The 13,295-nt window shown below is 36.1% G+C and overlaps 1 protein-coding gene across 20 annotated transcripts in view; it reads right to left on the minus strand.

Moving 5' to 3' along the window:
- Positions 1 to 13,295, minus strand: part of TENM3 (teneurin transmembrane protein 3) — a 770,347-nt gene that overhangs the window by 561,119 nt on the left and 195,933 nt on the right. For all 20 annotated transcript variants that reach the window (XM_085545060.1, XM_085545048.1, XM_085545077.1 and 17 more), the window contains one exon: positions 11,512 to 11,669. The gene's annotated coding sequence lies outside the window, so the exon portion shown is untranslated. The remainder of the gene's footprint in view (positions 1 to 11,511; positions 11,670 to 13,295) is intronic.

The raw sequence follows: 13,295 nt of genomic DNA on the forward strand, positions 1-13,295 counted from the left end.
GCTAACCACCTTTTTAGGAAAGACCTGTAAAACTAAAAAAATAAGGAAGACTATTGTTAAAATAAAATCTAAATGGAAAATACACAACTGAAGACTAATTTTAAATAAAGTATGAAGGGAAGTACTTAGTCCCACTGAAAGGGACATTATAAGTGCACCTTCAACTAAATTCCTTTAAGCTTTAATTCCTTTACAATCTACAGACAAATGAGACAATTTTATCTAACCTAATGCTACATAAACCACAACTTGAGAATTTCAAGGCCAAATTTATTCATGATTACTTATTAGTTTTATCATTTATGTGAAAGCATTATGAAATGTAAGTATAACTTTTCTTCAGTTACAAAGGAAGTATATTTGAATAATGAAAACATTCTCATCTATATTGGCGCTCTATTTGTTTCACAAAGGTTCTTTGGAATGTTTTTCTAGACTCCTCTAATGCTTCGGCTATACACACACTGATTCATACTACTGCCCTTCTTTTGGGCTTGAAACCTTATAAAATCAGTCTAAAATGTAATAAAAATTCCTATTATGCACTCCCTACTAACCACTGGGCTACTAAGATGTTTAGTTTTCTTCTGTAAATATTCAAAGCCTGCTGTGTTACAAAAATCTGGGATTCTATATTTGAAAAAGACTGAATTTTGGGTTGTGTTTTCTTCGGTTTTTCCTTTTTTGGAATGTGCTAAAACTCCTAAATTCACTGTTTTGAAGCCTCCATACAGTACTCTTTCTTAAGAAAGTAAAGCTTGTGTATGTCTGAGCATGCAATTTTATCCCAGTCTCAGTCAAGCATGTAGTTTTCAAAGCATCCTATATGTAGTTATTCAAACTGACAAACACATGCAGTCCTTAAAGAGGCATGACAGCCTTCATTCTAATTACATTAGAAAGCCAGCTCTCTGAAAACAAGGCAGATTTCATATAACAGGAACAGCTAAACACGGATGTAAATTGATCAACAGCATCACTCACAAATTGTTCATGGCCATCATGAGACAGTGGACAGTCATTCACATAACAACACAATCACTCCACAGTTAATGCATGTCACTACTTATTTGCAGAGAAATTTCTGAAACCAAAATTTGCATGGTCTGTTTGGAACTTCCCTGGGCTGACTATCATGCATTTAGCTTTCTAGCAGGAGTTCTGACAGTAGCACCGCTTGCAGCAAACTGCCACCATCGTTTGTTCTGCTTCAGTGCTGTTTGACGGTCACAGCCTGTCATGTGGGAAGAAAGCACCACATCTAACCCCCTGTGACAAGGTTTAATCACTCCTATTACTCCTACTGGCTCTTCAGGCCACCTTGAGGTGTACAGCACAGTCAGAGATGTAAAAATCCTTGCTTGTAAATGAAAAGGCTAAAATCTGGTTTGATCCGATCAATTGTCTGATAGATGGTTAAAAGGAATGAGAGAGATTAGCTAAATAATACAAAATGCAGTGCTCAAGATCACTTTTAAACTGCCATATCTTTAGTGTTGTTAGGAGTATTAAAGTATGTATTTTCCTCCAAGACTAGAGGATTTTTATTTGTTTTCACATTCCATGTTTCTCACCTCTTACCTCTTTCTATAAATCTCTGGTATAATACAAATATATATGCAAAAAAAAAAAGCCATGTTTGGTGCCCATTAGGTTACACTAAAAAGAAGTAAACATTGCATCAAATGCTTTACCTGTCCAAATGCTAGTGCTGGGTCAAAGGGTAAGGGGAGGAATGCTTAAAACAAGCCCTGTACAAAGAAGAGGTCAAACTTAAGCCCTTCTGCTAAAAATCAGCACCCATTAATTAAACCTTCACTTGTATCTGTTCTATATAATGAAACTCTGTATGAACTTACGAACTTTGCTGTTCCATATGCAAAACTGTGTTTAAGAATTTTTTTTTTTTTTTTGGAGACTATGTTCTAACTGAAGTCTAAAAGGCACACAGATCAACACTTTGCATCCTTTTGCTAGCAGCTAGTTGCACACCCTTCTTCAGCAGACCAAACAGCATAGAGACCAGATTTTCCACATTAACAGTGGTTTGCTTGAGCTGGTCTCATTATGTCCAAAACTTATTCACTGGGACAAAAAATTGATTTCAATATGAAAACATATTAACCCACAATTAGTCCAGCTTTAGCACAGACCGGTGGTGCAGTGGTAGGAATGCTGCTTGCAACACCAGAGACCCGGGTTTGAATCCCCCCTGTGGCGCAAGTGGTAGAAGTGCCACTCTGCTACACAGGAGGCTCGAATCCCAGGGGTAGGACTCAATGATCTCTAAGGTCCCTTCCAACCTGCACCAGACTTTGATACTGTGTGATACTGTGATACTATTAAATTTTAATTAATCCAGCAGACTAACCTTCAGTAACAACAGACAACATTAGCATGAAACTTTCTATGGGAGAGTTTCTTATGCATACAAATACCATAAACACCATTCTAATTGATCAATATTTGTAAATATCACATGTGCTTTGCATGGAGTGGGTAGAACAAAAGAACATCCTGACGGAGCAGACAGCATAGTGGATTAATAATGCAGCAAAAAGACTTAAATCCAGGGCTCAAGCCCAGTTATGAAAACACCTATGCTAATGTCCATCTTGTAGAACCAGTGCTTGATGCAATGCTAAGCAGCCTCTCCCTACAGGGCTCAGAACTGAATAAAAAAAACAATCCCAAAACATGCTGCTTCTATCATGTACCTGAAAATGGTCCTTACAATTAAGGAGCAAAACTGCATCAAAAATAAATGGAAAACAAATAAACAACAACATTGATGTATTTATCACTATTTATTTGTCTTATGATTAAAACTATTTTAATTGTGTTCCTAACAGTTGATTTCATGTGAAATAAAACAACCCTGCAACAGAGAATTTTAAAACTTGCAAAAAGCATCTGAGTATGTGAGAATGGATAGCAAGTACATTACATAACCATTTTATTTTTCATGAAAAATTAATCTAACAGCTGGATTAGTTGTACATTTTTAGATAGATATACACTTATCTGGGTTTCTTCTGGTTAGTTTAGAAAAAACAAACACTGTCAAGTTGACAGTGAAGTTTCAGTGTTCTTTTGGAATTCTGTTCCTGAATGACCAAATGCTAAGGAGACATCTCTATTTCCTAGGATTTATAGCACTAAAGGTACATTCTACCACTCAACCATGTCCAATTCCATCTACATTCTTGCTTCCCAAGTACAGAGCAGCTTTGCCATATGATACTGTCATTTAGATTTACATCACCAGGAGCTTAACAAATTTTCTGTTAGTAAGGACAAACGTCATCTTGTTCTCTATCAGACAATTGTGAAATATCATCTAGGAATAACGAAGATTCTAGCTACCTAACTGGGTACAAGCAGATACATGTGAGTTGTTCCACCTAATCCACTGTTTGAACACAGCACAAGTCAGTACTAATTTAAGGTGAGAAGGAAGGTCACTTCCTCAAATAAAGGTTACACCACATGCTCCCCTCCACACCTTCTGTCCACCTAATTTGAGGCAACGCTCTGCCTTCCCCCAGTCTGCTTCTCAGCTACAGATGACATCAAAGGACAGATCAAAATAATACCGTCCTGTCACCCTTAAAATAAGCTCAAGGAATCTGAATACCAGACACCCTATTTTTTTATTATTTTTTTTTCTTTTAAATCACAAGGGAAGAATATTTTCGGCCAGTTTTTCACCCCAAGATGTGATATCAACAATAATAGAGATAATAATCCAGAACTTTTAGCTTCACTTCATCTTTTTTAAATAACCCTGTGCAATATTCTAGGCAAGGATATTGATATGAATCTTTGGATATGAATCATAATAGCAGATTTTCACATCAGGTATTTGATTCCGTCTCTGAACTCTGAAGCTTCAGCAGTGTGAGTGGCAGCAGGAAATGGCTTTCAAACTCTTCCTAACAGATGGAATAAAATCTGCCAGGTTATTAAATTACTACGCAACTATTTTTAGTTTCCATTTCTAAATCCTTTTTCTTCTTTTGTCGTGTAATATGTCATTGCTAATCAAATCTCAAAAGCACTTCTATTTTGAAAAACTGAGGAGCCACAACTGGCAGTTTATTATCTTTTGCCCTCAATAGCTTGTCACTTTCTTTTTCTTCCCAAAAGTTATGCAGTACTTACACAAATTTGTTTATTATAAAAAAATGGAACAAGTAAAAACATCAAACAATCTGATAGAGCTACAGGCATAAGAAATGTTTTAATGGTGAGTAATCTAGTGTGAACACCTATCCAAGCTGCAGTTTCAGATTAAAGACCAGCGTTTCCCGAAAGCCAACAAGTTGAAATGCCCTCTTAATCACTATGAAATCAAACGCAAATTCCTAAGCTGACTGTGTCAAACCATAGCAGAAGTGCAATACGTTTTATTTTAAATGAACTGTGCTTAGAATGAAGAGGAAGCTACTTAACTGTTGTGGAAATTAAACCAATTGTTTCCCCCTGTGAACTCTGTTACATGATGGACTTCTTAGGGTACAAAGAATCCTTTGAAGGAAAATTTGCTTCAAGTGTTACAGAAGAAAATCCCTTTGTTCATGTACTGACCTAAACAGTAACTCTTCTTACATGAGAACTATTATTACTACTACACCAGATGTTACGCTGTTGTACAGAATAAATGATATAAGTATTAAACATTATTCATTAATATAACCACAGTCAATACTACTATACTAGAGAAGCATAATAACTGTAGTGTGATTAAGTCAACAAGAAAATTATGATTTTACTTGGGGAAAATAAAATTCAATCAACTAAGCAGAGAAAAAACAATATGCAAATTGATCCCATATCTGATTTTCAGTAGTAAATTAGACAATAGTCTTCTTTATATTGAACATGAAAATGAAACTGGTTTACATCACCACAAAAGCAATGGAAAAAACATGAAATAACTCAGTATTTTAAACTAGTCCTCTAGAACCCTATAACAGAACTTTCATTCAGAACACCTTGTCCTGGCTAATAAAATATAAATGTATCAACGGATGACACTTCTAATTTCTATCAAAAAGGAAACTGTACACATCTCAGTTAAGGTGTGGAGTATGTTGAACATTGATCTAGACATGTAAGTTGAGATAACTCTGCAAAGAGAACTATACTGTATGATTTCTTAGTAGAGATAAACATCATGCTTTAGGAAAGTTAACTATGTAGTTTTGGTACCCTAATTTTTATTATATATAGCAACCTTTGTAAGATAAACTGTAGGTATATATAACATATGAATATATCTTATTAACAGAAATGTTGATTTATCTGAAAGTAATGCCTCCTATTTATTTCCACAGAAACTTAACAGACAAATAACAGCACTATTGTAGCTGAGAATTTTCTCTATGAAAAATACTATTTTTCAGAGTCACCACCCTTGGCAGGGTATTTTCACCAGCAATGAATAAGAGCCTGCATGCCACTCTTGTATAAACCTATATCAGAGAAGGCGACTCGCTACCATCATTGCTGAAATACACCACTCACTGTTCTCACATCCAGTGTTTGGTTTCCAGAAATATACAGCAAGCCTCAGTGAATGTTGGTGGGTGCCATTTTTTGTTTCCCCACATAAAGGAATTCAGTGACACACTTTTACTTCACCCACACTTCCACTTCAGACACCGCTTTGTCAGGCTGCCCCCTCTGCTTCCATCTGCCACGTGGTAATAAAATGTAATAAAATACTGCTGGGAACATTCAATCTCTACGTCTGTATCATCCACCTCTGCCATCATGTATGCAAGTGCTGCTTTGACAGTAATGCCTCTTATGACACTGGCCCACAGATAACACATACACATATATCAAAGAAGCAATGAAAATGCAGAATACCAGAATTCACAACTTCTTGTTTTTAACATTGTCACCATTCACAGTATTAGTGATTTTATGCTTTGTAGCAAAGAAATATAACAGCAGCTCTCACATTCTTGTGTTTTTGTCCCCCTCCTATTGAATTCTCCTTTGATATTTAAGGGGAAAAAAAAAAATCATAGAAAATGCAATATGTTTTTTCAACAATTGGTCTAAGATGAATTTGAAGGGCTTTATAAATGATGTGTCTACAGGAAAGGTGCCAATAAGGAAGAATAGAAAGAAAAATTATGCTTTCAAAATGTAAAGAGATAATAACAAAGCCTCCAGTAAGTGCAAGGCTTCCAGGAAAGAGGAGTTTCACAAAGCTTTGACTTTAATTACTGCACATTAATTCTGTCCAGTGAAAAGAAAGATTTTAGAGAAAATTTGTTCCAAATTCCTCAAGCCTGCAGGTCTCCTGTTTATTTCAGAAAACATAATAGCATCCTTCAGATCTCCCCAAAACAATCATATTTGGAATTTGTCATTTAAGCACAATAATAAATAGAAAAATCTCTCTTCTCCTTAACAAGCTTGCAACAAAATATTTTAATATGGGAATCGTTACATTCAGAAAAAAAAATATAATTTGCAACTTTTTCTACTTTTGGAATGTAATATTTTCACAATTATTGTAATATGATATAGCACTGTTTAAATTACAGCTTATCAATTCATTCCTGCAGCATTTAGTGGCACTAGGCCTTTGGCCTCTTGCCTAACAACAAACTAGATGAGAATTATTACATTGTAATTCACACCCTGTCATGCCTTATTGCTTAATTAAAGCATAGCCCTTCATGACATGACAAGCAATTTGACTGTTACCATAATAGATTATTATCCCACCTAACATACTTTAGTGTTTAGTATCTATTCTTTTCCGTACATGCCCTGAAAATTATCAGGACAAATGCATATAATTCTTCCTTTATCTGTTAAGTGTGAAAAACATGCACAGAACAAGTACTTAATTGCATTTTTTGTTAAAGCTCTACCTTTAACAAACTGCTGTTTTGTGTGTGTGTGTGTCATTTTACTTTAGCAGTCACTCCTTGCATGACTACTGGGATTCAGATCTGATTAATTGGCTGCTTATGTATTTGTTATACTACTTAGCGAAGTGGTAAATTTATATTCTTCTTGTTAAATTATAAGGTGAAACTAAAAACAAAAACCACAACAAACAAAACAGGACTTAAAACAAATTGAGCAGCAGTTGTTGCAATACAGCAGTTAAACACCCTGCTCTAAACATTAACCAACTCAGATGTTTTTCAGAACTCATTCATTTACTAGGATCTCTCACTATTCGATGTTTCTCAGGTTAAAACACAATAATACAGACAGCAATTAATAATTTGTAAAAGCATACCAGACTATTAAGTGAAGTTCCTGTTTAGTAATAGTTAATGTAAAATCGTATTAACTTACATGACGTGGAAGTCCACCAAATGAAATACAAAACTTGTTACCAGCTATAAAGACATATAAACATATGTTTATATAAAAACATATAAAACATGTAAGAAAATGCTTCAACATTCCAGCTTACAATATAATTATTTTATTATTTATTTATTTATTTTATTCTATTAATGCCTCCACACTGACTGAGAGAGCAAGATAAAACACAGCCATTTTGGCTATTAATATTCCTTTACTTTTGGCAAGTAGAGTTCAAAATTAAAATAGGCAACCACAGAATTCTGGAATTGTGTGGGGAAAAAAAAAAAAACAACAACATGGACTTATTAAGACAAAGGAAACACATTTTAAGAAGGACTAAGGCAGAAGTCATATACAGTGTACCTGATAGATGTACTACAAGTTTCCTATAACATAAAGGTACAATTTATTAAGGTTGCACCAAACTCTGTACATCTGCAAGGTGACTGGTCTGTCCCTAGAACTCTCTGCTATGTCTATGAAGTGACTGTGATAGAACTGAAACAGATGCAGTCTTTGACCATATGCTGGCAGCGTATGTACAGATGTAGAATATGTAATAAAGGTGCACTTTATTAACTTGACTGATGCTCTGTTATTTCACTTGTTCCAAAAGCCAAAGGAGAGCAGGCTCTACAATGTAATCCTGAGAATCATTTATTGTCGCAGCACTTCAAAATGTAAAGCCTACCGCCAATGTCTAATTCAGTCATATAAGCAAGAGGTATATATTGGAGGCATTAGATGGGACATTGAGCAACCTGGTCCAGTGAGAGTGGTCCTTGCCCACAGAAAAGGGGACAGAATTGGAGGGTCTCTAAGGTCCCTCCCAACCAAAATGACTCTATGATCATCACTATAGTTGCTGTCTTCAATTTGACATTTATTACTATCTTTAAAGCAAGTACTATAGCTAGAAGTATTCTTTTTGATCACTACAAGATACATTTAGCTACAGTTTAAAACAGTTGTCAATACTCTGAACACGTTTTCTAGTAATAAATACCTGGACAGATAAAGCTTAATGAAAATTACAGCACCCTGACACATTTGGTACATACAAAAAACAGACAAGTTCTGGAAACATGATAATGAAGTTAGAGCCTAACTGGTTAGCGGCTGTATGACATCATACAGAAGCATAAAGTAGTCCACCTCTAGTTTTGTGACTCCACACCTAAACATCAACTCCACTCTCCATAAAAAGCTCATATATTTTGTTCATAAACTGCTAGGGTTTTAAACAACTGTACTCACTCCAAGTAACATATTAGAGCACATATTCTTCCAGATTACTTTGTCCCAAGAATTATGTTACAACAAGGGTTAATTTAGAGCAAACTTCCCATAGGTATTAGCCTAACCATGTTCTAAGGACCAAGGATTACTCATCAATTAGTGACACTGTTGGCATTGACACAAAATATCTAATTCTTTTTCTGTACCTCTAACTCTGTATTTAAATGTTGATTCCTTTCGAATTCATATCTTTATGTCTGGTCTAAGTCACTCTGCTACCATATTGCCAGCTTGTTTTCTTATGTAGACTTTTGTAAGAAATAGATATTTTCAAAATCTTGAAGAAAAAGAGGGCACTGGAAAACTGAGGGTACTCCTTTATTAGGACTTCTTTTGGTCCAGCACCTGCCCTATTGAATTCCGGTTTTAGCTTTCCTTTCAATTCCCTTCTCTATAGCCTTTGTGCTGCAGGTGGACAGCAAATAGCTTTAAGTACAACAAAGAAGGGTGAAATCTGTAAGGGAGAAATGGCTGATGCCTACTGTAAGATATCCCTTTGTTACTGAAAGATCAAACAATCTTTTCTTTGCTCAACTCCAGCACATGCAGACTGGAGAATCCCAGCAACACTTTGCTTTCTTCCAAGCTCCCCTCTTGGAGTTTGACCCAGAAGCAAAAAGATTCAAGAAACGTCACTGGGCCCCAGAGCATCCTGGGGTATTTTCTAGGCTGACAGGTGGATATACAAAGATTGCCAACAAAGCTGAATAAGTAGTGTATATTACTACAGATAACTTCATTTAAGAAGGACTAGTGAAAGCAAAGTGTTGTCTTTTTATTACTACTGCATTTTAGATCATATGGGATCCTCTAGAAGGTAAGCTCTTTCCCTCATATCAACTATGTAGGTAAATGAGGAAAAAAAAAAATCTTATTGAGACAGTAAAACAGAAAATGGAGAGGAAGAACAAAAAGTGAGCAGAACGATGCCACAAAATGCGTAATAAGGGGATATGCTGGTTGCAAATAGAGCCATTCCTCTGAGGAACAGATCAGAGTAAAGTTTTCTGGAAGGGTTGAGAAGGGAGTACATTGCTCATCCTATGTGTGAAAGCCAAGGGAAGCAACTGGACAAGGAAGAGCAACCTGACTTCTGAGGGCAAATTGTGGTACACAGACTTATTTACAAACCCTCTCCATGTAGCTTTTTTCTGGATTTCCTCACTTGAAAAATAATTCACTTTGTGCTCCACCAAAACACTTTGTCCTGGACAATTCATGGTCTAATCAGACCTTAAACAAGGGATGAAAAGATTTAAAGAAGAAACAGATCAGCCAGGAGTTTCTACTGGGACTGTGCACGATGTTGCCAGCAGTTTTTGAACACACACCAGTCTAGGAACAACTTTATATCTCATGCTTCTCTGGCACTCTTTTTCAGAAGCAGCAGCAGGCAACTGCACCTGGTTACTACAACATAATAAAAACCAAACACAACAACAACAAAAATCCAAACTAAAACAAAACCCACTCTCTTCAACATAGGTCTTCACTCTCCACATCAAAACTACCCGGTTTCAAAGATTTTAGGAGTTTGGTGGGCAGGTATTGATTTTTTCACTGTGGTAAGTATAGATTTAAATTATCCCTCATAGTGTTCTGTGCAGGCCAAGCTTCAAACATTTCAAAAGTTACACGGTCTCCAAGCAACACATACATAGCTGTTTATATTACAACCCCTCCCATAAATCTATTCACTTTTCATCTAGATGGAAACAGATATAACTGTTTCCACTCCATAGTTAAAGATACATCAATAAGTATATAATCTTACCCAATATGGTTATTTGCCAAGGAGGCGTAATTCTTCTAACACATCAACTAAACTGTAGGCTTGCTCACAGAATCTTAAACATATTTCAGAGAGATTATTTAAAATGTTTTACACACATTTAACACATTAAATTCACAGAAAACAGAATAGATACAAAGTAAATGCAAAATAGAAACAATGAATCTGGACTTAAAAGTCTGATGCCTATTTCAAGGCCTCAACTTTCACTATTTACTGTAATCAGAAATGTATATTATAATTAAGGAATAATTTTAGACTGTTTGAAAGTTATCTAGACACTCCAACAACAAATCAGCTAAAAGCTAAGTCCCAAAACAGAATAAATTACCATTATACCCTGGATTACTGTTTAAACCCTAGAGAAATCCTTGTACAGACATATGTTTAGCCTTCTTTCTAGCTTTTCTCTGTGACTACTTCTAATACTTCATATGTCACATTTGCAATTGAATTCCTCTGCCAAATATGCTCAGATATACACTATCACCTTTTCTTGGTTCCTCTCAATCAATTGTTTTCTTATTAGTGTCTTTTAATTTCACTGGACTTCATCTCAATCAGTATTCAGTGACTTCACTATGTCACTAATTCCACAATAATATATTTAAATTAAGGTAAATTTCTATAAATAAAGTACTATATTGAAACCTATGGAAAAAAATGATTGCCTAACACTACGCGAACTGTGCTTCAAATTATAGGTCAAAATTAAGAAAACATTCACAGATAAAACGCTACTCAGAAACAGCTAAATACCTTGTTTTAATACCAAATGATTTTGATTCATAAGGCATATGTTCCCATGCAATGCTATTTGGGATCCTTAGTGCTCTTTGATAATTAGAAAAGCATATTTTCTTTTCAGTAGTGCATATTGTGTGATTATTCAGGTGCATGTGACTGAATAATAATAATAAATAGTAATTTTCATGTTAAAGGAAACATAAATACTGAAGAAAGGAGTTGACACCCATGGTAATAAATGTACACTAGCTCTGCAAGATTTTCCCCTCAGAAAAATACAGATGACAGCAAATATCTTATTTTACGCTGGTTTGTTCACCTACCTTTTCTGATGAGTTGGCTGCAGAAAAATGTAGAAATAGAAAGCTCAATTAGTGTAACTTATGTATCCTTGGATGTCAATCATTACTGGTGAGAGGTGGGACTTTCAGGATCTCTGTGCATTAATTAAGAGCTCATCTCAGCAGAGTAGTCATTCCACCTAAGGAACAAAAATAAGTTTTAATTAGAGTCTAGAAGACAGTATGTCATACATATAAAACTAATTCTTTAGCAATATAAGGATAGGTGATAAAGATAAAGCAGCTTTAAACAAGTTTCAGATCACCCAAGAAAGGTTGTGGTCACAATTGATTAATTAAGAGGAAATCAATTATCCCTGTCCAAGAATCAGGGCACAGTCTACCCTCCAAAGAAGGCAAACTAAGTATAGCTCAGGTCCTTCCCCTGTGGCTGCCAGCCCTTAAATGAGGCTAGGAAGAGATGGAGCCAGGGTCCACCCCTTCCAGTCACACAGGTGAATTGCTTCCACCTGCGCTCCCAGGGCTGGCTATATTCCTTCACCAGCTGCTCAATCACTGTTTCAGGCTGGTGACCTAGCAGTTCCCATACATTCCACCTCTTCACAGCATGAACCAATGACTGAGCATATCAGTCAAGCTGCCCTTTCCAGTCTGTTCACAATTACAGTTCTGATGTAGATACAATTTGCCATAATACTGGTATTATTCCATAATGTGACAAAGACTCCACAATTTTTGGTTATATATAATTCTGGATTCTCTTGCAAAATATTTTCAGAAAGTCCAACATTACACATCACTGAAGAACAAGATGATTCACTGACACAAGAACCCCTGCTACTTCTGCCAAATGGTAGGTGTATGTTGTTCTATACCTAATTATGTTCCAGGTAGTCAACCACATGTATCTACCTAGATTGGTTGGGTACAGAGAGTCTGATCCTGACTGGCTCACTGCATAACCTAAAACATTGGCTCTCAGTAGACCACCCAGCTATACATGCAGATGCACAACACACCATCACCTGGTTTCTGGGTTATAATCAACCACACTGCTCTTAGTTCAGTCCAATAGCTACCCTGTCCATCCCCACCTCTGAAACAGACTGCCTGAGTTAAGGGAGAGCATGCAATTGCTCACCCTTTACTAGGATTTCCTTTTCTGGAACCATCAGTGCATCTTCAGGGATAGGGTATTTTCCCTTTCTTAACAGGACTCCTCTCTGGTCAATTGACAGCAGTCTCTTCTTTTGATAGAGAAGATAACAAGTGACTCCACTGTCCTAGATAGGCACACCTATCTAGGCACACTGCCTTAGGAGTATATGATAGATTTTTTCACTCACCCTTGAATAGGTAGCATTCTTTTTACTACCACCTCTGTTGTTTCTGTAGACTCTACTGCCCTCAAAACAGAGTATGCAGTCAGTAATGGCTTTTCAAAATATACCTTCCTTCTGTTCCATGCAAGACCCAAGACCAGAACCCAGCTGAGGCATGAATGGAACACAGACACTGTCAAAAACCACAACCAAACCAGTCCCAGGTTACACGTCTAATTTGGCAGTAGGGAGGAACTTAATTTTGGATTTATTTAGTTTGAGTGACTAATGGTTGTATTTCTGAAGGGTTTGGTTCCAGAGTCTCTAGTTCAGATTTTTAAAATTCTCCTTTTCAATAATATCACAGCCATAAGAGTTCCCTACATCTGTAGCAGACAAGGCTATGACTAGTTGTACTGCACTAGCTTGGGTAGGTTTACTCATCAATACAGCAATCTTATGTTCTAGCTGTTTAACTTGCTC

Source organism: Coturnix japonica, chromosome 4, assembly GCF_054131305.1.
Source record: "Coturnix japonica strain WE chromosome 4, WE-NBRP24, whole genome shotgun sequence".
NCBI lineage: Eukaryota > Metazoa > Chordata > Aves > Galliformes > Phasianidae > Coturnix > Coturnix japonica.